This window comes from Coturnix japonica, chromosome 7, assembly GCF_054131305.1.
Source record: "Coturnix japonica strain WE chromosome 7, WE-NBRP24, whole genome shotgun sequence".
In the NCBI taxonomy this organism is placed as follows: domain Eukaryota; kingdom Metazoa; phylum Chordata; class Aves; order Galliformes; family Phasianidae; genus Coturnix; species Coturnix japonica.
This window is the reverse complement of record NC_140669.1, coordinates 6,814,936-6,841,754: the sequence shown is the minus strand read 5'-3', so window position 1 is coordinate 6,841,754 and position 26,819 is coordinate 6,814,936. Positions and strand designations below refer to the sequence as shown.

Below are 26,819 nucleotides of genomic sequence, written 5' to 3'. Positions count from 1 at the left end.
TAACTAGAACATATGCTTTTTTTTTTTTTTGCAAATACCTTGCAGAGATCCTTAAATTCTACTGGAAAATAACTACAGTAAACATGCCACATTATTAGGTCAAAGTGCAGAAACTTTATGATACTCATTTTCCAACTTATATTTTAGAGAAGATATATAGCAACATTTCAAATGCACACCATATAAATCAGAACATAATGTCTGTCTGAGAAGGAAGGATAGTCTTACCTTTATTCTTCCAAGAAAAAGCAGATCTCAGAATTTAGCCACTGGAACTTTTGCTATCATGAATACAAACAAACAAACAAAAGCTTCATTTCTAGCAGAAAATTGAATTGCTAAGAAAAGTTTCTCCTTGGGAGCTGAAGTTTCTTTGAGGCTGAAGATTCTCAGAGCTCTGTGATTTTTTTTTATATTATTCCAGTGTCCAGAACTTCTCAAAATCAATTGCAGTAGGCAAAGATAAATTTATGTCTCCATATAGCCCCATTTTTCCAACCTAAGGAAAAGACTTAGAAAAAGGAGAGTGGGACACGGATTAGGCCACAAAACCTAACACAGATTGAAGGTACACTTCTGAATATCTTTTAAGTGATGTGAATTTCAAAAATTCCACTTACTTTTTTAACTGCATTCTCTAACTGAAAGGGAGAAAAATGTCTGTTGAGATTACTATCTGACTAGTTCCTTCTTTAATAATACAACTAAACCCAGACTAACAGGAAGGTTCTCAACTGTTGCTTAGGAAACTGCAAAGACAATCATTACTCTCCTCTGGATTTACAGTCCTTAACCAGGAATAAAAAGTTGATTCAATATGTTTTTGGAGGAAAATATGGATACTTCTGCATGTTATTTATCTTTAGAATGTTTGTATAAGTAGGCTTTTTGTGTAACAAAATTTTCTTCCATCTCAAACAACACAAAGGCCAGTGTTTTCTCCATGTTCTTCAGATTGTATCATTACAAGAGCTGACTAAAAGTAAGCTGCTGCTTCCTCAGCCTTTAAAACAACAGTATTCAGAGCATATATTTAATTAAATTTAAACAGCCTACTTACATCTTGGAAACTTCAGTCTTCAGCAGCTCAGACTGGGATCAGATATCTTTGAGAATTTATTTCCATTTGAACCATATTTCTGGCTCAATTAAAATTTATTTTACATTGTCATTATTTTGTTTCTTATTCCTATGAAAGAAGAAAAAGAAAAGGCATCCCTGTAAGTTCTACTTCTTGCTAAAGCGTCCTTTATAGTACTTTTCTCCAAAACGCTATGAGAATAAGCAGCCATTGAAAAGCCTGTGGATAAAATCTCGACACAGATCTGTTCAAAGAGAATACAGATTTTCAACTTGGCCACTGCTTCTTTTACAAAGACTGATCTCAAAGTATTCCTACATAAAATATGTTCAAAATACTATTACTAGTCACTGTTAATCTAGAATAACTTTCTTTCTCAAAGATACAGTAATTGATGCCTCAATTATATCTTTTACTTGTTTAATAACAAAATCATTCACAGGATTGCTCACAGCAAACTTTTCATGTCCCAGTCATTTTGAGTGAGCCTCTGATTCAGCACATCTTACTGTGGTGAGTCACTACAAGAGGCTCCACTGAAGATATCTGAAAGCTTCATCTCCACTACTACCCTCAAGGGATCTTGACTCTGATACTGCCACCAATGATACGTATCCAGCAATACAAATTTTCCACTGAATGTAGCAATTCCCTGGGGATGCGTAGGGGGATTACCCATCCCTTTGCCCATTGGGTGCATCTGCATTCTGCCTCTGAAGTAGCATTGTGGCTGTAATCTAATCTCATGGTCAGAGACGGGGCAAATAAGCGAAAACTGTTAACTTATGTTGCTTGCAGGCTTTAAAGATATGAAAGAGATATTATAGCTTTCTAATGACAGAAACGTCACAAATACTAAGTATTTAAATGACGCTTATTTTCAAAGGAGGTCTTTTAACTTCTGGTCTGTTATTAAAATAATCGCTGTGTGCAAATGGTAGAGGTATCCATATTTGGCATGGACAAATTTAGTAACACTAACAATGCAGATAATAGCAATAAATCCTTACTTTGAATTAGAGCACAAGGTATTCATAGGCAACATTTTTTCACATGTAACTCTAACCTTCTTATCTCTATTTATTTTATTTCACTTCTGTTCTTACTGGCTGTATTTCCAATGGATGAGGGATGCAGCTGTATACCTACTGATGCTGTACCCCATAGCAGTATCACTGCAAAAATCAAAGGAAGGAGGTTGGTGAAACAGTGAGACCTTTGTCCCAAATTTATACTCTAGTAAATTAATTACAGAATTTAAATTTCTCATCTCATGTAGTTCTTAGTATCTTTTTTTGTATAAGGTGAGTACGTGTAATGCACTGCAGCAACAACAACAGCAACAAAAACACAACAAAACAAACATACAAACAAAAACACAAATCAGTACTTCATTATGTTTTCTTAATATTTTGCCTTAATTTTTGTAGACTTTTAATCTATTGTAATTGGTTCTCACCTAAGAACTATAAAGTTGTATAAGCATTTTTAAGTAATAAATTTTCATTGCAGCAGAAAGCAGCTATAGAGAATTATTTTGGAAGATATGTTGACCAAAACTGTTTTTATTTAGAGCGGGTTATCCTGCTTCAATATCCAGGAGTGAATCACAGGTAAAACCTCAGGCATTCATCAGAAGTGATTGCTGATGAGCAAACTACACAATATACTCTTAAGTACGGAACTCTTTCCCAAATTCTTCTGCCTGTATGACATAAGCATTCCTTTTAAGATGAAATGGAGCATCCTTTATATATTTTTTACATGCTTCAAATTGTTTCTTTGTGCACTTGAGCTCCCTTTTAACGTAAGGGTGAGCTGGGAAAGATAGTTACCTGTTGTCGTTACATTGTTCTGTGGAAGAATGTGTCCATGCCTCTGAAATGTGATTTTGGAAAGAAACAGGGTTATTCAGAATTAGACACTCGTATAAAGATTGTTTTTGTACAATATACTAGTGATGGTTTCTGTTAAGTGGAATTCTCAAGTTAGAGGCAAATTCTGAACAATGAATGGAACTCTAGGATATTTGAAATGTTAAATAATTACAGAAAAGTTAATCTGCTTTTAGATTAACAAGAAACAGAATCCACAGAAATAACTGTCCAGATTCAGAATTATTTGTTGCGTGTTTCCCATAACTTTTATCCAACTAATTCTGAGTGTTCTTGAACACTTACCGCTACTTACTCTGGTGGTTTTAGAGACTTCACAATGAAGCATCACTTAGCAATGTCTAAATGCATTGCAATATGACTCTTGCTTTCAAAAATTAAAACAAAAGGTGTTTGCAAAAAGTAATACTCTTCTAATTTTCTCTAGAGAAACTTAAGAAAATGCATTTACAAGGCAAAAAGTTGCTTGAAAAACGAACAAGAAATACCAATATAAACTCAGAAAATGAACAGAATCACTAAGAACCATGCAACTGGGATGCTTGTTTTCTTAGAATTAATAACCTCCAGAAAATAATCAATACAAAAAATGAAAGAATAAAATTTGTATAGCACAAGATTAATGGACTGTATTTAGACTTTGACCGTTGTCTAGGGAACTGAAGGGAAAAAAAGAGGAACTTCTTGCTGAGAGGTTTATACAGAATTCTCAGCTGTATGTGGTCTTTGCTATATGAGGTATAAGCACAGAAATTCAAAATGAAAATAGTACATTTCATATCTGTGGCTTAACACAATCAATGAAAATTATACATGGATTTCTTTAAGTTCCATTTGCATGGAATTGCTTAATAAAGTTAAATTAATCCCTAAGTTTTCTTAATGGATTATGGAAGTACCATTTTGATCTAGTCAGAACTACAATGGAGTGAAGCCTATGCAATGCAAGTTATCCCGCTTCTTTAAAAGACATCTTTTCTTATACTGTTTATGTAAATCAGCCCAATATTGTACTAAAAAGAGGCCTGTGGTTTTAAGCAATATACGCTGTGGTACAGCTAATAGAATTCTAGCGTTCTTTCTATGCATTAGTATATAGGAAGAATTCTAGCAATCTGATAAATAGAAAACATGAGGCAAGTAACTCAAACTAGTAATAGTGAAAACCTTTCTGCAGGACTCCCTTAATAATTACAGAAATTCTTTTCTAACACAGCTAGAAATGTATTGCTTTTGTTCAGAACTTGAGTTGGACTTTTTCATATGAATCCTAAGGGAGGTCGTAATTTTAAATAAACAATGTCTAATATAAGCATAAATCTATAAATGGAAGTGTCTGCTATGCATCTCTGACAAGGATCTTGTTGAGCAGTTATACTGGGAACACAGAGTGAATAATACTGATCCTGTACAAAGTCTTTTTCCATGCTGACACCTGTGAAATCATGTCAGATTTGCTAGTGGCCATCATGTTTTCAGACAGGAACTTCTGCAAAGTATGAGGCTGTGCCTGTCACAGTGCCAATACAGGGAGTCAGCTATATGTTGTGCATGCACTGTTTGGCTGGTCTGTATACATGCAGTCCCTTCAACACACGGCTGACATCAGTTTTGCTATGCAGGTAGCACAACAGTACAGCATGTAGGCAATTGATACATCTGGTACGTGTCACGTATTAGTATGTACAATGCAATCATGATACACATATTCAATCTTATCTTGTGGTAAGATTTATAACATCCAGTGACATGACAGATTGAGCCATGACCCCAGAGAAGCAGCAGGGAAAATCCACATTGAAAAAAGGGCCTGTGCGTATGATAGCCCTATGATCTACATTTGCCTAATCAGAACTCCTTAATAAGGAAAGATCAGTAACTACAAGCGCTGCTCTGAAAGTTAGGGAATGATAGAATCATTTGATTTGGAAGACTCCTTTAAAGGTCATCTTATCCAAAACTCCTGCAATGAACAGGGACACCTACAGCTCCATCATGTTTTTCAGTACCTGGTAACTGTCACCTATTTTATTATGTTGGCCCATGACATCACAGGCAGCTGTACAGCAATTGAGGTTGAACCTTCCCACAAATATTCCATTACATGCCCTGTGACAGATGGCAGAAGAGGGGCAGTCTGACAAAATGGTGTCTGGCATGGAAGTGCCTGTAAAGCAAAGGGGTGGCTGAATTCCTCCATGCGGAAAAAATGGCACACACACTGACATTCAGTGATGCTTCCTGAATGTTGATGGGCACCCCGCAGTCAACACAGTGAGATGGTGGGTGGTGCATTTCAGCAGTGGCAACACTGGGTCACCCCTGCAGGTGCAGATGTGTATGAGTGCAGCACACAGGTTCTTGTTCATTGCTGGTGAAAATGCATAGATAATGGTGGTGACTATGTTGAAAAACTGTGTTTTGTAGCTGAAACTTTGCTTTATCAAATGTTATCGTGCTGTTTTTGTGCTTTTTGTATCAGTTGTATTTTCCATGGGAATAAATAGGAGGTATTACTTTTGGAGTGACTTATGTATAAACAGTGAACGACTAGACAACTAATCTGAGCAGAAATAATCTTTAAGATTTTTACCTGTGAAAGAACACATAAATGCTTAAGTTCTTTAACTCAATTTTAACTTTTTACAATTAAAAATTGTAATTAAAATGTTACAATTATTTGAATGTATTTTTATTTTAATTTAACTTTTAAATTAACTTTTATTATAAAACACATTCTGTTCAATTTCAGTTGTTAGAATACATGAGCAGTCATTTTTTTGCAGGAAGGCCTTAAAAAGTCTGGTGACCACTTACATGTCTTTTGAGAATTTAAAATGACAGTTTTGGGTTGGGTTGGCTGCTGCTTTTTTGTTTGTTTTTTGAAGGGCTTTTGGGTTGTTTGTTTTTGTTGTTGTTGTTCCTTTGTTTGCTAGAAGGAAATCATTTTGGCAGTGAAAAATCAGATCCATTTGTGACCTATAATTTAATTAGCATGCTCCTGTTTAGGATGACAGTGATGGTACTTATACACACTATGGTTGTTCAAAAGCACATTCTGCTCTTATTTCATATTTATGTTTTGAAGTAATGCAGCCTCTGCCTGAGCTACTCTTATCCTGCCCTTTACATATCTACAGGACAAGAAAAATCAAGCAATAGTACTATCAGAATAATACTGGGGATTTCAGATAACCATGAGGAAAACTGGTGCAAGCAGGTGAGCTTAATGTAAGATACCAGCTCTGAGTTCCTATGGGAAGGCAGTCAATTACTTAGGTTGTTCTGGAAGTAATGCCTCCTGTTTTTTTTCTATGGAAACTACAATAAACATAAAGAGCACAATAACACATAATAGCGTTTTGTAGCTGAGAATTTGCTCAACTTTTCAACATAGCCACTGGCATTAGCTATGCATTTTCATCAGCAATGAACAAGAACCTGCATGCCACGCTTGTAAAATAAATAATTTAATTTTTTTAAAAAAGCAAAAAAAATTAAAGGAGTATTTGTGGGAAGGTTCAGCCTCTACTTCTGATTCACCAACATTGGCATTTGAGGCCCTGGGCCAACATAATGATATAGGAGGCGTTACTTTTAGAGCATGCCTCATAGATATGGGAAGTGCTGTTGGCAATGTGCTTCAGAGCTTTTAATCAGAAACAGTAGCTGGGACAAGGAAAAGGAGCTTTCCACTAAGAGGAGACAATTTAACATGGATTTTATGATGGTTGACACTTTATGTGATGGGCTCACTGAAGCCTCAGTTCAGCGTATACATCTGATGTGTAAGCAGTGTGAATGCGTGTCAATTTTATTATGATACTTTAAAGGTTTTATGAATTCAATGTGACACTGATGAAATGATCTTTGCTGCAATATGTGTTAATCAGCAGAAATTACTGATTAATAGCTACAAGCTAAAGAATACAGAGTAGAGGAGCACACTGAGTGGCAAATAAACTTATATAAACTGAAGTTAAGTTTCTAAACTTTACCTAGAATTTTCTGATTTTAAAAAAGAGTAAATCCTGAATCTTACTTTCAACAGTTGTTTTCAGAGGTCAACAAATAGGTAATTTAAACAAATAAATCACCAAATATCTGAAACTTGTACTTATTTTGGATTTAACTTCAGCAGAGTTCAAACATTTTTTGTCACCTTACATCACAGACAGTATACAAGTAAAAACTGCCAGGATTTTTGTGTTAGGGAATCAGGTCACAACTTCCTTGCCTACTCTGAAGAAGTCTCAGCATCTGCTGTTATCTGATCCATCAAAAGTTGTGGGACTTCAACAATGTATTACATAGCATATATTTAACACATATGGGGCCAAGAATGCAAGCAGCAGCAGGATGCCATCAGTCACAAGTTCTGCCTTACATCCCACCTTCATTATTGCTTCTAAAATTCTTTGTCTGCTGAGGGTGTAGAAAAAGAAAAAACAAACCTACAAATTAACTCATCTAGTGCTATCTGATGAAGGAAAAGGTGAAAATACAAAATGTAACATCAACAAATTGATTTGGAAGGAGCACTTCATATATTTTCTCCCTTCCCTTGACACTCCCCACCCCCAAATACCTGATATTAAAGGGAAATGACCAAATTACATTGCTGACAAAAGCTTGGAGAGTATAAGGGAGCTGTTCCTCAGTGTCCCTACCCCTGCTAGCCTTTTTATTACCACAATGCAACTTAATAGGCAGTTTAATTAGCACAGCTGAGAAAATCAGTGTGAGGTCTTAACTTTTGCTTTTTAGAGGAAAAAATAATGAGCTAACAATACAAGCATATTTTCTATAAATACCAAGGCCTAACAAATAACATATCTGTTTAACAGGTGCTATGGAGCTTCAAATTACCACAGCAGCTTACAGTCTAGTCTTTAACACAGTCTTTCCTCCCAAAATGGAGACATGTTAAGATTAATTAGACTTAAAAAGTCTTCATTTCTTCATTTGAAACTGTTTTCTTGAAAAGTCCATTGTGAAAGCATAAAAGTGGTACATTTTAAAACAAATAGCATCATAATTATTATTTACTTATGCTGAAGTTACTTACACAAGGAAGTCACAGGCATACTGAATTGGCGATACAAAGAATATGAATCATAAACTTCATCCTTTCCTATCACTGCTTCACGTATAGGCCTCGCTGCTCTGAGCAACAACTGAGAGTCAATCCTGCATCTTTTTTCCAGTGTGGTATGAGACAGTGTTTTGTAAACAGTGAGCTCCTTGATGCTGTTGTATGTTTTTTGGGTATCTTTTTATTTCTGCTTTTTTTCTCATGAAAATTATTTCCAAATGAATACTACGGTACTATATATATTGAATACCATGTGAATGTACATCTGCGGAGCCACTACTGAAAAAAGAATCTATCAAAATGAGCTTTATTTATATTTTCCTTTTACCTTTAAAAACTGAATGCTGTAATTACTTCTAAAAACAATGAATAAGACAATAGATAAATGGAAAATGACATGAAGAAATTTATCTAAACTGTCCTATCATGAAGGATATATTAAGCTAGGCAGCGATGTTATGGACAAAATGTGAGGAGTACTGTCAGTGTGGCCCTCTGGTTAATTAACAGTTGGTGACTCCATTCTCTCATACACGCAGACACACAATGTATATTCTATGGGAAAAAGAAAATGGCACAGAAGGAAAATATTTCCTTGAATGCCTCTTAGAAAAAACTAACCAATAAGGAGATTTTGTCAAAACAGACACACACACACACACACACACATGCATATTGAAAATGGCATTAACAAACCACATGGATTTTATTCCTGTATTGTCAGAATCTGAGATGCTTGGAGTCTTACGAGACCTGCTGTTCCTGAGCCTGGCTATCACCACATTTTCCTTCTTAGGAAACAAGGTCATTTCTATAAAATGCCAGGAATTAATGTTGTACACCTTGATGATAAAAAGATCTGATTTTGCAAGCAAGATTACTGCATTACATTATCACATTAAGAGGCCAGATACCAGATATAACTAGGTTAAAATGAAAAAATCACACCATCATCACAATCAGTCAGTACAAAATGGCTTTGAATTCTCCATTCCATCTTTAGCTCTACCTTAACAGCAAACCAGAGGGTACAATCTCTTTCCAAAATATGAAAAAGATCACATTGCTAAGATTGATTATGGGTAGGATTTAATGTTTTTCCAGCTTACCTGATTAAAAGAGAATGAAAAATCACTGCAAAGCCCAGCATCCAAAAATAACGTGACAATATGTATCCCCTGCTGAAATTGTACAGATTTCCATCCACGAAGCTTTACTAATTAATCGTAATTTCTGTATTCTCAGTGGAAAAGAAAACACAGAGACCTTTCCAGAATCCTCCCCGATTCTGCCTCCGCTTCCTGTTCCCTCTCACTCTATGGTACCCAACATGTATCAGAAAACAGCTTATTAGGAAGAGGGAGGGCGAAGGGTGGGGGAGCGAAGGGGGAGAAGAAATGAAAAAAAGCGGCACCTAACGTGGCAGCTCCACCTACTGGTAAAGATAACGAACACGTACAAAGCGTCAGCTTGTAAAGCATCTTTACACTACACTTCAGGCAGATCCTGTGTAGTACGTTCCTCCAGGCAAGAAGCAGAACAGACCAACAGAGCCACTCCAATTAGCGAATAGGCCTTCGAAAGATTTTTTCTTAACTTTTTAATAATTTAATTTAAAAGCAATCTGAATGCATTTAGCAGAGTCTTTAGTTGTAAATCTTTTGTTCCTTGTAAAAATCTAAGAGAAGAGAGAAATGTATGGACTGACTGTTCCCCTCACTGCTCTGTGCTGGATTTGGTGTGTATCTAGATGCTGTCCTATTCATTGCAAACTACCATGCATCTATGGCATCATTTGTTTTATTTTTTTCTGTGTCTAAAATGCGCTATGCTTATATAGAAGTCTCCAAGTCTTTCCCTTATACAGCATTCCTGGGACTTATATATTCTTACCTAGGACTCCTCTGGCCATTCTGGGAAGAATTATAAGGCCAGGGGCTCCAAAATCTGGTCTGTGCACAATAGTGCCGAGTGAATATTGTGCTTCAGGCAATGCTGAGAGACCATTATTGTCCCTAACTGATTCAGTATTAAACTACCAGTTTTGTTCAGTCATGTGGGATTTAACCAACAAATGTTATCCTCCCACTAAACAAGACAAAACAATATAAGAAACAAGTACTACTTTGCCTCTTCATTTTCTTTAAGTGCCTTTTCAGCAATGGATGGAGATGGTTCAGTTCTCGGTTGTAATGGTCATGCACATGTTCTGGAAAACCGCTGGGCTGTCAGCATGCATCCAGCTCATTGGCTGCTATGGAGCCATGACTGCATAGAGCAGCAGCCGCAGCAACAGCTGCTTGCAACTGCTGTCCCTTATCTATACTGTTATCAATAAATCCCTTTGTCAGTTAGCATACTGAAACCACGATCCTTAAGCATTTGTGTTGAATAGTGAATAGTCCTGATTATTTCAGTTCAACTTTGTGCGTGCTTAACAGGTATGGACTGTGAATTCCTGAATTTGGCTTACAAAGGCAAACAGAAGTGTATACTCAGACAGTAATCCTAAGATGGCCAGAATAGTTTCTGCATAATAAGTGAAAGAGAACATGCCCTTTTCTTGCAAATGCAGGTGCATTTCTTTTCTTGTTTGTTTTTGTGAAACTTGAGTGCAAGGGTCTGGTCCTGATCACACTGCTCAGGCAAATCCTGCCTTTATTTCAAACATAGTCTGAGGGTCTGAACATACACCAGAGTTTTATTTAAAAAATAAAATTAAAAAGTTCTCCATTTAATATTTACATGTTCAAACTTTCAGAAGTTAAGAAGAAATACGTTTTCACAAAATAAATAAATAAAATTATTCCTTGTCTCTCAAGCAGTGGTGTTGCTCTCATAGGATTATGTTAAATTAGTGAATCCATGAATGTGCAGAAGCTGGTGTCTTGGTTTTAAGCTCATTAGGAACATTATTTTGTAACTGTATTTTGTTTTCTAATGCAAACTGTTCCTTGGATGGGGCTTGACTTTGCTTACATGCTGCATAACTTTTATTTATTACTTTTGATCACAGACACTTTTTTCTGGGGGTCTTTAGCATGTCTCAATGTCATAGTCAAAATGCAATCATTTAGTCCCATCATAGTAAGGAGATGGTTATATATATTGAATCTGACACTGAAAAATTAAGAAATTCTAATCTATATAATAAGCTATTTTAACCTTATTAAAAATAGGAATCAGCAAGAGAAAAAAGGTGTGTAAAATGCAGTTTTGGTTATAGGCTGGTCCGGAAATTTGATTTCTGTTGTATTAGAACAACATATTCTAAATATAAAGAATTTTGGCATGCTAGTGTTCCAAAAGATGGATAGATAATGTCGTATTGTCAAGGAACCCTCATTCCTACTTTTTTTTTGTGGTAGTGCCCTACTGCTAATTGCCCTCTTCTGTGATGTACCAGATTGAACAATGACTATGCATAATGTATTCTTCTATACTAAGATTACCTTCTTGTAGGTATAGGTCTGATGTTAGAGATGTGTTGTTTCTCTGACTTAAAAAGTTCAGTGATTGACCTTCATCATTAAAATAATATCCAGGAAAGAAAAAAAAAATAAATAAATTTGTAGATGCACAAAATACACAGGAAGTATTAATTAATGAATATGGCTCAGAAATGACTCATATGCTTCTTGAATCAATGTACGGGACTACCTGCATATTGCTTGATTCAAATTCACAGAAACCACTCCAAGCCTGTGATTTATGAAACAATCTGATTCAGGTTCTGAAAAATTCCTTAACACTTTTTTGAGTAGTGGATTGTAGAAAAACAGGGCAGAAGAAAACAATTATGCTATATGCATTTACAGAATAAGTACATCAAATCATCTATGTGTAGAAAAAAAACAAATGAACAACTGCACTCAAATTTTTAAACATTAACATTCAATTTAGAAAAAGATCATTCATCACAAACAGGTATAAAATGCATATATGCCACACATACTACGTATATCAAAGGCATGTGTATACAAAGCCTTATGTACATAAAATCTTTTTCCCTCCTTTCCACTCCCCCCATTCAACAGTAGAGCAGTGTAAACTAGACTGCCAGATCTGAAAATAAAATGCAGTCAATTAAAAGACAACAAATAAACTGCTTTGACAAAAGTAATTTATAATAGGGCCCGTGTGGCACTTGTTCAGTTTAAATTATTAGTACAACATTAACGAATCATCACAGAAAGTTCATAGCAGAAATTACATTTAAAATTATAACTCAAAAAGTCTTGGCATTTCTAAATAATTTGTTTGTTTGGGAATCTTGCCCCAGGTGCAGTTATGCTCTCAGAAATGGCTGAATAAATGCAAAGCTATTCAGTCACTTTTAACTAAATAGATGAAACAGAAATGTTGAGAATCTTAGCTGTAAAGAGAAAAATAACATTAGAGTGTTAAACATGAATGCAGTTCCTGTGACCCTTCATGAGACCTCATATTAGGGCAGACCTTGCATATAGATTGCATGTAACTTCTCAGCAATATTTTGTTTGATTAGTAATATTATTTTGGGGCAATAATTTGAATTGGTAATTCTCAGGTGCTTTTATGAACTATACATCATGATACTCATTGTTTGTAAAATTAATGTATTTAAAGGCACAATGCGTATGTCCAGCTATCTATTCCTTTAACTACATACCTGCCTCTGAAATGAACTAGAGTATATGGCTAAGTGATATTAAGTTATACACTGGTCGATATAAAAGCTTAAATATATTTTTCAACCTTCCACTTCTTTATTTTCACTAGAGTAAAGAATCAGAAGGATGGATTTTAATAAATTTTATGCTAAATAACTAATACATGTTTTCAAGCCTTGGACTTGATAGTCACTTTAGAGCTAATAATCTGTATTTTCAAGAATCTGTATATATATTTGTATATATATGGATAAAGAGGAAGCTGAAGATATGCTTCAACAACATGACTTCTCTGTATCATCAATAATTACATAAGATTCTGTCTGTAGGATCTCTTAAGAGTAGAAGGACTTCATAGTAAATTAAGACTTTCACTGTTAAAATGAAGCCTTTGACAACAAATCAGAGAGCACATTACCTGAAAAATTATCTGCTTTAAGTTATTCATAATAATATCATAATAAAGATATGTAATCAGCAGTGCACTATGTAATGACTGTAGCTTTTTACAATAACACGGAAGTATTTCAACATTAACTTCACTATATAACAGAGCCCTCCTGTTCTTGTAGAAAAATAATACAAGTCTATACTCAAATGGCTTCAGTCAGTGCAATCCCAGTAATTCCATTGTTTTAGCAAAAATTAACTAAAAAATATCTCAAAGCATAAATTAACATAGAATAGCCACTCCAACCACCTTCCAGATGTGCCTATGTGCTTTCAGAATACGGTCCTCTTGTTGAAATCATAATAATAAAAATACTGTTAGCTGAACACAATATTAGCTATATTATCTATTGTCTGGGTTGTCTCAATGGAGTACAGTCACAAATGATCGCAAATTCATTTAAAAAAAGCCCCTCTTTTTATTGATACATCAGTATACTTGTAAAAGTCACAGATAGGCCAAATTATGAAAATTTATTATGAAAAATTATGAAAAACACCATGTCTATATGTAATAAATCACTTTAGGAACAGAGATAATATTTTCTGGCTTTAGAAGGGGCTATAGGATAAATTAATTATGTTAGCTAGCCCTAATGTAGGCTGAAGTATTTTAATATTCCTTGTAATGTCTAAGAAAACCAGCCATGTCTGGGAAGTTATTTTAGGCACTATATACTCATAGGTTATAGACCATCTTCAGAAGAATTCCATATATATTTATATGATGAGACAAATATACAAAGATGAAATTCAGGTGAGCAATTTCGAAAGGAACAAATAGAATTTCAGATAGACAAATGAATTAAATGATACCTCAGCAACAAGTGCAGTAGTGCTCTCAGAGCTAGTAACAAAATCTAATAATGCTCTCCCAGGACACCTATAAACAGAGAGATTGCATTCATCTGTTTTCATTCCATTTATTGCTACTGAGTCATGTGGTTTAATTGGTCAGATGAAAGGTAATCATCACTTGAAGAGAGGAGAGCTTTTGTTAAGCAAACCTCAAGTTATGATTTATTTATTTCCTAGACTTTTAAAGCTGGACTGCTTAGAAGAATTGCTCTGTTAAATAACATATGCTTGCCAAGTTGATTTTGCATTAGAAAGTTTATCTGCATTTTACAGTATGCCTAATAGTTATCTGTACTGAAAATAGCACCTTTGTAGTTAAATCAGGGAACCATACTACAATGAGAGAAATAAATATCTTAAACAAACAAAAAAAGACCCTAACACGTTAAAGAGAAATAATTTTACCGTGATCTGCTTTGATCCAAGAGTGATAAAGATACAGAATGTATAAACTTCTCGATGCACTGAACTGCGAAGAGAGCACGAGCTAATGCCATAGTGGTTCTCACTATGGGCGTACTAATGTCACAGACAGGAAAGATGGAAGTGGTGTGTATTTTTAAAAGCTGTTGTATCCAGTCCTTTCCAAATCTGTGTTCTCAACGGGTCATTAAAAGTGACTCAGTGCTAGCCTCCAGAAGCCAAGAAATGACTGGCTTTTTGAAAATATTACAAATCTGATTCTCAATACTCCCTTCTTCAAAAATAATTACAAAAATCAAATAGTTTTCATTACATAGAAAATATTCAGGAAAATTTTAATTTCCAAAGCTAATCTTAGTTTCTTCTTAGGTGGAGATAAAAAAGTACTGTGCACTAATATGCCTCAAATGCCAATATTTCATGTCTGAAAAAAATGTAATAAAATTAAAATAAGCTTGTCATTTAGTAGTCACAAGGGTAATTTTTGTTAAAGTAATTCTGAATCAGGGGAAAAAAAAAAATATGCTTCACACTTAGAGTTGTCCCACATTTCAGTTTCAATTCCACAAGTGATTTGAAAAGGTGACCCTGAAATATTAAGGTCAAGAAGGGCAGACTTAAGATTTAATCAGAACTAAATAACAAAGGCTGATAAATTTTGATTGAAGTTAATTTTATGTCTTTTAAGAAGATGACAGACAAAGAAACCATGAAACTGCTCACTCTGCAGACCTGCCTTCTATCTTAGCAATTTAGGCCTAGAGTTTAGAGTTTAAGAGATTTATGCATAAAGATTTCAAAAAGGAAATTTAAGGGTTCTAAATATGTGAAATAGCTATTTCTTCGAGGCATCTAAAGAGCAGGCGTAGATAAATTTCTGTTGGCCAGAACAGCTACTGGCATTGCACCAGAGGCTTAACATTCTACGTACTTTGGGAACTGGTGTTTGACCTTTTGCTCCATCTCTTCTGGGTAAATGTTTTTGCATGGTTAAATAAAATGGTTATTTTTTATGCATATGGCTGTTAGCCATGCTCTGAGAGGCAAAGAGAAATTTCTGGTAGAAACTAACTTTATCAGCATGGTTGAGTAAGCAGAAAGATTCTTCTAGCTGTTCTAGTTTAAAGACTAGTTTAAAAATGTCAGAAAATGAGATTTGTTCCATCAATGTATGTTTTAATTTGCATATAATTACTATTAATGTGATTAATTAAACCATTATTAAACAATGGTTGTAGGTGTTTTTGGAGAGTTTTAGTAGATTTAGAATCAGCTCAGAGAGTTACTGTCATTTATTGATTTTCACTGTACTCTTCTGAATTTTTCATAGAACAAACTATTTTTCTCACACAGTTGAAACAGGCAAGATTATGCCACTGACAACTGCAGTTTTTACACAAGTGGAAACTTTAAAAAAAAAATCTGTTAAATTCAGAAATTACTTTTTTATTATCTTTGACTTACATTAACATTTTATTTCATAACTCATTTTTATTTGCTTTTCATAGACAACACAGAAAAGCAAAGCTAGCTTTGTCAATGAGCTTTACCATTAAGATGCAATTGTGAAATATCTACATATTAAAGAAGATATCTGTAGAATGATAACAATTACAGTTTGTTTGTTTGTTTGAAGAAAAAATTCAGTGAGTTTGGGAGAGAGAAATAGCGTTTACAAAGGTGCTGAAATGGATTTTTCTACCATCAATTATTTTACTAAATGATTACTCTTCAGCTAATAATTACATATTAAAATCATTATAAGTAATAAAGAATCCGATCACCAAGTCTCTTGTAAAATATTTATCTCATTTCTTATATTTAATTCAATTTTTTTCTTTTTTGGAAGTGAAAAAATATTTTATTGCTTATGAAGTTAAATTAGTAAATTAGGTTAATACCTGAAATTTCAATATTCCAGGTAAATTCAGTAAGACACAAAGTAGGCTTTAGAACATCAACTTCACAAATTTAGGCCTGAAATTGGCCTTGATAAACACATAATAACTTAATAAGTATTTCCATGGTTATAAAAAGCTGTCGAAGTATATTCAGAAGTATGTAACATTAAATGCGTTTTGGGTCCTGCACTTTGAATGCAAAGCTGCGGCTCAGCACCAAGGACAGCACTTATTCAAGTGCCACTACAAGAGCAAAACCTGTACTTTTCAAGGAAAACCTTGACTTTTTTAAAGCCATGAAAAGTATTTGATATATGATATAGTATTTTAAAGCAGCATTTCTTTACCATAAGGTCAGAATGGAGCAAAGTTCTTTATGACAATCTCAGTCCATTCTCACACCTTGGTGCTATGACATACTGCAACTATTTTCATACTTCGGATTCTGTGATAGTCCTGGATTCTATTGTAGGGATTGAATAAGCATAGAAAATGATCTCCTTCCTGAAGAACTGGTACTCCAAGGATTTTTGATGAATGTGATGAGTGGTTTAACACATGTTGTTACTGAAAGGGACAGTCTCCCCAGCAACTTCTCTGTATTCATATTAGCGATTTTGTGATAAATCATGGGATCTAATTTTGTTGTTGTTGTTGTTGTTTTCTATCTAGATGCTCTATTCCTAAATAGCTCTTCCTGCATTCTTCTCCTGTATCTCACAGAGATAAAATTTTCCACCAAAACTGATAATCGTCATGCCAGCTCTGCATGGGGATGTCTGGTAGTCATTTGATGCATTAGAGCAAGTCTAAATGATAGAAGACTTTGAAGACAATAGTGATAAAATAGGATGACACATTAATTTGGTATTTTAAATAAATTGACAGATTATTTATTTGTATTACTAGAAGAGCAGACACACTCAGCTACAGAGCATCCCAGCACTTCAGTAATAGTAAATCCAACACTGCTGTCAAGGAGAACATGGTTAGAGACAGATGGAGTAGGGCAGTCAATTTCATATTAGACTGATAATATCAAGAATACTACGGAGCATATTCAGGCTGCCATAAAATACAGGATAGCCTTGGACCACAATTTGTAAAACTAATCAATATAATAACTCTTTACTGAGCAATAATGTATTATCCCAGGTTAAATCTGAGCATCCCTTCATTTTGTCTTACATAACAATTTTTCTTCTCTGGCTTTCAATAAAGATATAAATATAATTTTTATTTTGCACAATTAACAAAAAAAAAACAGGAAAGAAAAAAAAAAAGAAAAAAGCAGGAAGTCATTTTCTGTTATTTTTCAGGGGTTCTGAATGAGGAATTTTTTTTTTTTATTTTCCAAACGGACCATATATAAATAAATCATAAAACACAGATGCCTTGCAGAATCTTGAGTTGTCTGCAATTCTTTGCATACGTATGTGTACAAATACATACTCTACTAATATAAAAACTTTGTGCAGCCTAAATCTCAAACGGTTTTTTAAAAAATGTATAAGCGTTCATTAGTCCTGACCTAGTTACTTCATTTTAAACTTGTGCAATCAAGAGCTAATATGCGATTTAAAACTGAAATGCTGTCGTTTCGATAGGGTGTAAAAAATTCAGCTGAGCTCATTTCCTTGCCAGTAGGTGGAGCTAGCACGTAATATGCTGCCTCCTTTTTTCCTCCCCCCTCGCTCCCCCTCCCTTTTTTTTTTCCCCACACCAATTTTCTGATCGATGTTGGGATTCACAGAGTGAATCTCAGAACAGGAAGCAGGAGGAGAGACTACAGAATACTGCAGAGGCTGCTTTGTTGTTTTGATGGGGAGGTCCTTTCTTCATTTCTTTCCCTTTTCATTTCAGTGAAATCAAGAGTTTACAAGCTTTTTTGCTAAGGAAACTGAACCTGCAGTATAAGGAGCCTTATTATCTACAAGTGTACAGATATTCCTTATGCCATGATTTGTAATTCACTCATAATCAGGTAAGAAATTTAGATATTTTAATTTGAAATTTACTTATTAGGCAATAAATTCCAGTTGTTTTGCACCAAGATTTCTGTCTTGCGGTGCCACACCTAGTTTTCAATTAATATTAATACAGCAAGAGGAGAGGCAACAATAGCCATCTTTGCAACTGCATGGATTTTTCATAGCATTTAATTAGGTCTTTGCACGGAAATGAAACATTTCGTTGTTCACTGGAGTTCTCTGGTTGGTCCTATATTTTATTAAGATTTTATATTTAAAATTAGAATTACTTCTGAATTTTTACTTTTAATCCCAACTGTGGTAATTCATTGTTTTGATGTGATTATCTACAAGTGTTTTCTTTTTCCACTGGATGTTACATTCATGCTGTATCCAAGATACAAATTGGAGGGGTATTCTAAAGCATATTAATGCATCCCTGGGATTGCTCAGTTTTAAAACCACCATGATTTAATGCAGAAATGTGCTGTTGCTTCTTATACTGTCTTCAGGCAGAGGCTTTCTTGACTTCCCAAATTCATCATTTTGTTTCTGTGGGGAGATTTGCGGGATTCTCCCCTCCCTCGTCTCCCAAAACAGCCTCTCCCTGATGGAAGACAGAATGGAGGACTCGTCTGTGACTAAATGTGGTTTAGTGCTGCTGTAAATATCATATGAGACGCATTCCCGTTTTGTGAAATGTTTTGTGTATAAGAATGAATTGTTAATGAAATAGCTTCATTTCATATTTTATGAGAAAGGAAATATTTTTCATCCATCATTTTTTAGATGCATGATACACACTAGGAGAGACAGCAGAATGACTCAGGAGGTGGGAAGCTTATGCAGCACCCCCTGACTTTTATGTGAAACCTGCTTTTTTTTTTTCTAAAAATCACTTAATTACAGCAACAATTCATTTATTCAGGAAAAATAAACAACATAAAACTGAACTGATTTACACCATCAGAGATCAAAGAAAAGGGCTTGGTAGCTAGCATGTGAGCGAAAAAATTATGTGTGATAAAATAAATGCATTATGCTTTCTATTGTTTGGATGTAAATAGGAAAGAACTTCTGCAAAACCACTTATTCAACGGTATGAAGGTAAATAGGAAAGTACTTATGCAAAAACACTTATTCACCTGTATAAAGATAAGCATTTCTTAAGTGATAAGTGAAGCAACAAAAATGTGCCTCTTGGGGTTTGGATGTTAGTTGCTGCCTCAGCTTTAGATGATTCTTTTGATATATGTGAAATGTTAAGAGGGTTCACGTGTTCTTGCAATCAATGAATATTGCCTGCTTAGTTGCATTTTTCTGATCAGTGTTTACATTATGTATATATGGGTATGGCTCAGCCATAGTGTCTGAAGAGACCTTCATTAGGTGGTAAATCATCATGCAATCTTAAACAGATCTTGAGTCACATATGAAATTTCTTCCAGCGACAAAAGCACTAAATAAACAATGTTCCCTTATAGCTGTAGGCCCCAGTTCAACAACAAACAGGCATGTCAGTGGAAAGGCTCATGGCTTTAATATTATGAGATAGATAAGTACCTGGGTCTGTTCTGTTGATTTTTATTTTTTTTTTAAAATTATAACACTCACCAAGGAGACAATAACTTCCTTTATCACAGAAAAATTTACAGTGTTCATAAATTTCAGCCACTAGGCCAAACTAGCATGTATCTTCAAAGTTAAGCTGCAGATTGAGATTTCAAAAATATTTTTAAAAGCCAGTGAGTAGATAAAAGCCCTATAGGAAAATACTGAAGCTGAATTCTTGCAGATTTTGACCATAATAACTGTGAACATTAGTCTTTGGGAAATGTGAACACATTGATGGGCATATCATATCCAAGTATGATCCTGATACCTTTCAGAAGCAATGGCTGAATTCAGATGTTTCAAAGGTGGACCCAAAGGAAAGTTGGCCCTACTAACCTTTTGTGAAATTTATGTAACAAAAAAACTTAAATATCTAATAGATTTTTATTTCATCTCATTTTAATCATGGCGTTCTCTGTACCATACAAACATCAGACCTCCCCATCCCAACAGCCCAGTCCCATGCTGCAGCCCTAGCAGCAGTAACGCCCTGGCTTTCTCAGTCACACTGTAGTAGGCACTGGTTCATGAATCTGATCAGTAGTTGCCTGCTCCAGTTCTGAGGGGGCTCTGAGACCCATCACAGGGGGATGGAGAGGACATTAAACTAAACAGTGCTTAGAATGAAGCTGGAGAGTAATGACTGCAGCTGCAGTCCTTTCTTGAACATGCAGCTCTCAGCTGAAGCCTGAAAATTACAAGCAGGATTTTTATTGTGCTACTTCCATTGTTCTAAGACCTTGCACACTCTTATATCAACCTCTCCACGGCACAGTGTGAATCCTTCTCTAAGTTTGCAGTGGCAGGCCCTGGTCCTGTGCTGCCCTGGAATGGGAACAGGCTTTCCTCTGCTGAAGCCCACCCAGCTCTTGGGCCAGCTTACTGTGCAGGCATCAGTGATCCTGGAGGCCTTCATCGTAGAGCCATCCTAAAGCACTTGAAATAATCCATTTCTTGTCCCACCTCTCACTGGCAGCTACCAGAGTGAGAAATTCTGGGCTAAAAGGCAATTGTGTCAATGGTGGCTTGAATCTTCTGTTATTTGTCTTGCAAAGACGATAATGTACCTAATTTCAAAGAGGTGGAAACGTGGCAGGGTCAAATGATGTTGAGAACCACTAATTATTATAAAGATAAAAGCGGTTGAGGGGGGGGGAGGGGGGGAGAGAAAGGAGGAAATTAAGAATTCTGCAATCAATGGATTTTGGGGAAGATACACAGTAAAAGTTTAGGACCAAAATATTCAAAGTGGACAACTTAAAGAGATGTTGTATAACTATATTCATGTTATTCAGTTCAAATTCATATTGTTTCCCAGCTCACAACTTTACCTCTTTTATTTCTTCTTCTGAGTTTCTTCTTCCTTTTCATCCTCTCCTATTTCAGTTAGGCTTCTTTCTCTTTCTGCTCTTTACTGGTGTGGTCCCAGCAGAAGCCCTTTGCTTCTGTTCTTAAGTTTCAGCATTTGATGTCTCAGCAGCTACGATTATCAATTGCACTGAAGGGGCTGCTAATGCTAGGCAGAAACACAGCCAACACATGGAAGCTCTGTAAGTATTATTTCAAGCTGCTAAGAAGCTTTTTCTGAGCGTGCCTATAGATTATTTTAGAGAAGTGCTGAATGGCCAGATTTCAATAAATTTAAACAGGAGCAACAAAAGAAAACTTTTATATTCCCTGAAACAGCCTACTTGAAAAAATTTGGAGTAAAGAGATTGTAGCAAAAATGCTCAGTAAATCTCTTGATAAATATTCTAATACTGCAGTATTACCAGCCATACAGAAGAAACAACCATTGAAATACATTTTAATTTTTCTATTTAAAACAAACAAAAAATGCCATAGATTTGCTTATCTTGCCCTTTGTTTTTTTAAACTTGTAGGTCAGTGATATTATGCTTTCAAATTTTTTAAAATGGAAGATATCCACAAATGTATTTTTCTCTATTGGATGTTGGAGTTTTGTTGTCATAAAACTGCGAGCTGACTTAAGAAAGATCATGAGGCCACATGAATTTACACTATCAAGCTTAGTTTTCTCTCTCTAACCTCACTGAAAGAAGTATTTCACCATTTATAGTATCATTAAAGAAAGAAATTCAGATGAGGCCAAACGCATAATCAAATCCAGCCTGAACAACTAAATTTTGGCAAAGCTGAAGGCACTGAAAAGACATTCTCATAATGGAAAATACTAAGCAAATAAACCTCTGTTCATAGTACATGAGGAAAAAAAAAAAATCAGCAATAACATTTCTATCAGCTTCTCTATCTTAAGACTAGCAAGTTTTTGTATAAGATTTGTTTTGAGGCTTCGCGTAAATCACACTTGCTTCTTAATTCTTAGCTTAGCTTCCCTTCAGTGTGGGTAGAAACAGATTTTGGCCAGGTAAATGGTTCTTTTGACTTGCTAATGCCAGCTAATTCTTACTCATGTTGCTGAAGATCCTCACAGGTCCTTCCCATTGCTTGGTGAAAACACAGACCTCCCCTACCAAGAAACAGGATAGTGTTCAAAAAGATGATGATTTTTCCATGCAGCCTGCAGCTACCTTATTTAGACAAACTTGTAACATTAGTAGGCATTCATTTCAAGATGATGGATGTCCAAGTTTTGAACATATAGAAAGGTTTAACACAGTCCTGCCATATGACACAAGATGCCTTGCTTTTGTGTCATACAGTGCTGTTTGTCTGGTTTTAAATGGAATTGCATGGTACAACTTTTGAGTATTTTTAGATGTCAGAAGGACCAGTCCAGACTAAAAATACTGGATACCCCTCAACCCTGCAGTAAAAAGCATGATGGAAGTAGGTACAGATTTGCATGAGGCAGCTCTCAGGTCAGTACTGTGGTTTTGAAGGCAATGCAAGTGTTTTACGGAACTACACAAACCTGCTTATTGTTTTGGCTATTTAGCTGGCCTCCTAGCCTTTCACTCCATAGCTTTCATTCTAGTGGTGCTGAGATTAAAACTAGAATATTCCTGTACTTACTGTTGTCATTCTTCAGACAGCAGTGCAAATTTGGCTTTACTTAAATTATTATCAGGAGGCTTTTAGAGTGGAGAAGAAACTCAGTCTTCATATTTGAATGGATATTATTAATATATACTTTTCTATAATGTTCCCACCATTTCTCACTTTCCTCAATGTAACTGCAAAATCCTCCGGTAGACTTCGACCTCTATGTGATTTTGTTTGATGATAAATGTAAATGACTCATTCTGAGTCTGACTCAAGTTCTCTATAGCAATACATTGTGTTCTAGACTCACTTATTCGTCTTGGTTCAATCACTGATTTCACATATGTATACAAAATGGTGCCAGATATATGCAGAGACAAATTTGACAGTCTTTGATCTTGAGAAGAAAAGTGGTTGGAGTTTAATGTGTCATGAAGTGCATACAGATAGAACAAGGTCAGAAAGAAGTGTGAATAGTCCTTTCAATAAGCACTGTGTTCTGGATTTTGTGTTTGAAGATGAATTCCATAAATAGGCACCAACAAAAAGAAGGCTGAAGTAGTGCCTAAATATCTGAGCAGACTATGTGCTCATAGGGATATTTATGACAAATTTATTTACAACCACAAATATTAAGAGAACTTTGCTCAGGATATTGGAAATTTAATGGCCTGTCTCCAACGAAGTGACAATTGTTTAGTAGCACTGTATACTTACTATATGCTCTTTAGGTATAGATATTTATACCTAATGCAAAACAGTGGAAAATCCAACCTGCTGGGACACAAAGAAAGCTCTGTGAGATCAGTTTTCTTGACCAGAGCTTTCTGGAGAGGTTGTTGTAACAAGGTCTATGGTACACAAGGTCGTATTATAGGAGCTTGACAGGTGTATCTGTAGAGTGTGCCTGCTCCATATGTTTTCTGTTTACTGAGAGTCAATAATGAAACCATGGAAACAACTAAAAGATAAGTGCTGGTACCAGGCAGAATGAAAAAAATCTTCCATCTGTAGCTGTGTTAACCTGAAAGTAGCCATGGGACAAACACTACACGATTGTTTCCAGACTGCGATGATGCCTGCACAGACATCTTAACAGCAAATGTATGTGCACGAGTTTGAATTTGCAGTGCAGGAGTAGGTGTCCATTTTGTGGAATGGTCATTAGCACAGAAGTGCTGACGGTAGACAGCCTCCTAGGTACTGAGGTACTGCTACAGAAAATTACCCAAATGAAGTACTGAGAATGTACTCAGAAAATACTGGGATGAAGCATGAGCTGCCATTTTACTTTGATTTGGCTTGTGGAATTTCTAATAGTAATGGATAAAATGGAAAGTTCCCAGTTTCACTATCAGCAGTCAACCACATCTATAAAAGTCATTTTTCAGCAGAATAATATTTAGCATCTTGCAACCAGTTTGCTTTTGTATTCTTGTAAAATGAACATATGCAACCGTCATTGAACATTTTTAAGAGTTATTGTTTCAGATGATTTTGTTTTTACAATACTGCATTTTTTGGTAGAGTTAACATTTAAAGCACTTCACAGGCTTTTACAACATTTGGGACTGTAAAACGATATTTGTGCTTTTGCCAGCACTAGTTTTAGGAATTAAATGATCTTTGTTCTGAAGGAAAGCTTTTGCCCTCTAGGCCAAACTGAAGGCAGGTTAGCCTTCTTACAGACTGAATGTTACTCTACTGCACCAGCATCCCTAAGGAATAAATAAATAAATAAATAAATAAAATTGAGTGTAAGTCTATGGCTTTGAAGATAATGACCTCTAATACTATACAGAAGAGATGCTATTACTCATGCTGGTATCTTGCCCTGTGGAGTGTCAAGTAGGCAAGAGGCTGGTAACCTAGAAGCATTTTCCACTGTTGGGAAAGGAATTATACTGATTTTCTCACTATTCATTTAACTTCCAAATTAGTTAAATGATTTACACATTCTCAAAAATGCTCCTAGTGAGAAAGACAATGGAAAGGATCCAGTTGAGTGAACTTGGGTAAATGTTGTGAAGATGGGTGATCACCTCTGAAACCATGATAAGAAAAGGAAATATCCCTTGGGAATCCAAGGAAAAGATGAGAAAAGAGATTGTTAGCTGTGAAAGCAATTGAATGTAGAGATCAGAGAAGTGATGTAATAAAAAAATATGGAAGGAACACAAATTCAGTACATATGAGGAGGAAAAAACATTGTAAAGCAAATGCTGAGATGTGTATTCATTTTCCCTATATGGCAGCGAGCAGTGAAATGTGCGTGGCTCCAGTGGGAAGATCTCTTGGCAGAGGTACACGTCCAGGTAGCAGGTGATGCTGTGAGGAAGGAGCATGTGTAAGAACTCTTTGGGGATCTCTTGTGTTGCCTCTAATTGGAACCTGCTTTCCTGGCTTAAACATAGTGACAAATGAAAAACTCTCTTGAGGAGATTTTCAACATCTGCTCCCTTGCTTTATTCAAAGATACCACCACCAACAGCAACAAAAAAACACACAACTGGATACACTTAAAAAAAAAATTTAAAAATTGCAGTTAAGAAATGATTCTTGACAAAATGGGCGTCTGTATTTTAGTCTGTGAGCTCTGTAGATTGTCCTAGGCAGTCCTTCTTTTCCTCATAAAGTCAGATTATAATGAGTGAGCCCTCCTCTGTTCTTTTTGAGCTGCCTTGAAACAGAATCTGTTTTTATCAGGCAGTTACTAGAACTTTACAGATGTTGGATCCCTATTTTTTCTTTTTTCCATGAGGTTTTTCCCTCTTACAAAAAGAAGTCTGGAGCCAAAATGGATTTGTTTCAGGCAGATACATAATAAAACTGTTTTCCATTTCTGGCACATTCTTATATTTACAAGGAGAACTTTTAAATTCACTTCCCCAGGTACTGATTTCTAAGTATGTAGATTTTTAATTTTTTTGTAACATAATGCATTAAAGCCTGCAAAAAATTTAAAAGTAAGTTAACATGCAATCCAAAGCAATATTAAAATACGTGTTCTTAAATTGTTTCAGATATGCATAGAAAAAGTCAAGAATTATTGCAGTATTTTGCTGTTAGGTAATTTACAAAAAGGATCTCATGATTGTGGCATTCTAAAAAGTTATGTTCCAGCCAGTGTTGACATTAAACCAAGGGACATTAAACCAAGCCATACCATGCAGAATGTCAGAATAAACACTCCTAATTATCTCTTCTGATCCCACATCTACATATTTGCGTTGCTCCCCCAGGTCTTTCAAGTTCCTTGATGGAACTGCGATATCACCTTTTTGCTCTTACTTCTGTGCGTATATCTTCCATTTGCATTTTGTCCTTCAGGATTGCTTGATTTATAAAGATATTTTTATAATGTTCATAATATTCTTAATTAATATCTTAATATGATGGTTAGGTTATCATGAAAATATAAGAGGCAAGAAGAAAGTGAGCCTGGCAAGCTGTTTCAGTTTTTTTTAATGGCATTTCTATTTAATTGTGGGCCAATTAACCACTCAGTTTCCTTTCAGATAAAAAAAAACAACCCTCTAAATTTAATAGAGAGTTGTTTAATGCTTCCTAATGTTATATATCTGACTGAGCTTTTCATTACCCAGAGAAACAAACATGCTGGTCAGGTCACCAGGGAGTAGTGATAATGCCTTCTCTCTCCCTTTGCATGGGAGGCAGTAGGGAATGAAGCTACAGCTCTAAGGTTTTCTGCTGGTTCCTGTATGATGGACTGGGAAATGCTGCATACCAGCATAGCTCTGTTCTGTACAAGTTACCAACCATAATATTAATCGTGGGATCTTATTTTATGCTTTTTGGTATATTTTTTCCTTTTTGGTTGCCAAATTTTGAACATACATCCACCATTACGTGCCTCAGACTGCTGACATCTTCATTTAAAAAACATTCATCT

At 35.4% G+C, this 26,819-nt stretch overlaps 2 protein-coding genes across 13 annotated transcripts in view; one reads left to right on the top strand and one right to left on the bottom strand.

The window, feature by feature from the left end:
* LOC107317008 (sodium channel protein type 2 subunit alpha-like) overlaps nt 1-9,399 on the bottom strand; it is a 68,002-nt gene extending 58,603 nt beyond the window's left edge. For 6 of the 7 annotated variants that reach the window (XM_085552227.1, XM_085552231.1, XM_085552228.1 and 3 more), the window contains exons 1-4: nt 9,181-9,399; nt 2,917-2,959; nt 1,061-1,189; nt 229-511 (exon numbers count right to left, since the gene is read on the bottom strand). The gene's annotated coding sequence lies outside the window, so the exon portion shown is untranslated. The remainder of the gene's footprint in view (nt 1-228; nt 512-1,060; nt 1,190-2,916; nt 2,960-9,180) is intronic. The other variant, XM_085552230.1, reaches the window with a different exon arrangement.
* An 8,698-nt stretch (nt 9,400-18,097) lies between these two features.
* The window catches only part of SCN2A (sodium voltage-gated channel alpha subunit 2), a 68,061-nt gene continuing 59,339 nt past the window's right edge, over nt 18,098-26,819 (top strand). For all 6 annotated transcript variants that reach the window (XM_085552224.1, XM_085552222.1, XM_085552226.1 and 3 more), the window contains exon 1: nt 18,098-18,339. The gene's annotated coding sequence lies outside the window, so the exon portion shown is untranslated. The remainder of the gene's footprint in view (nt 18,340-26,819) is intronic.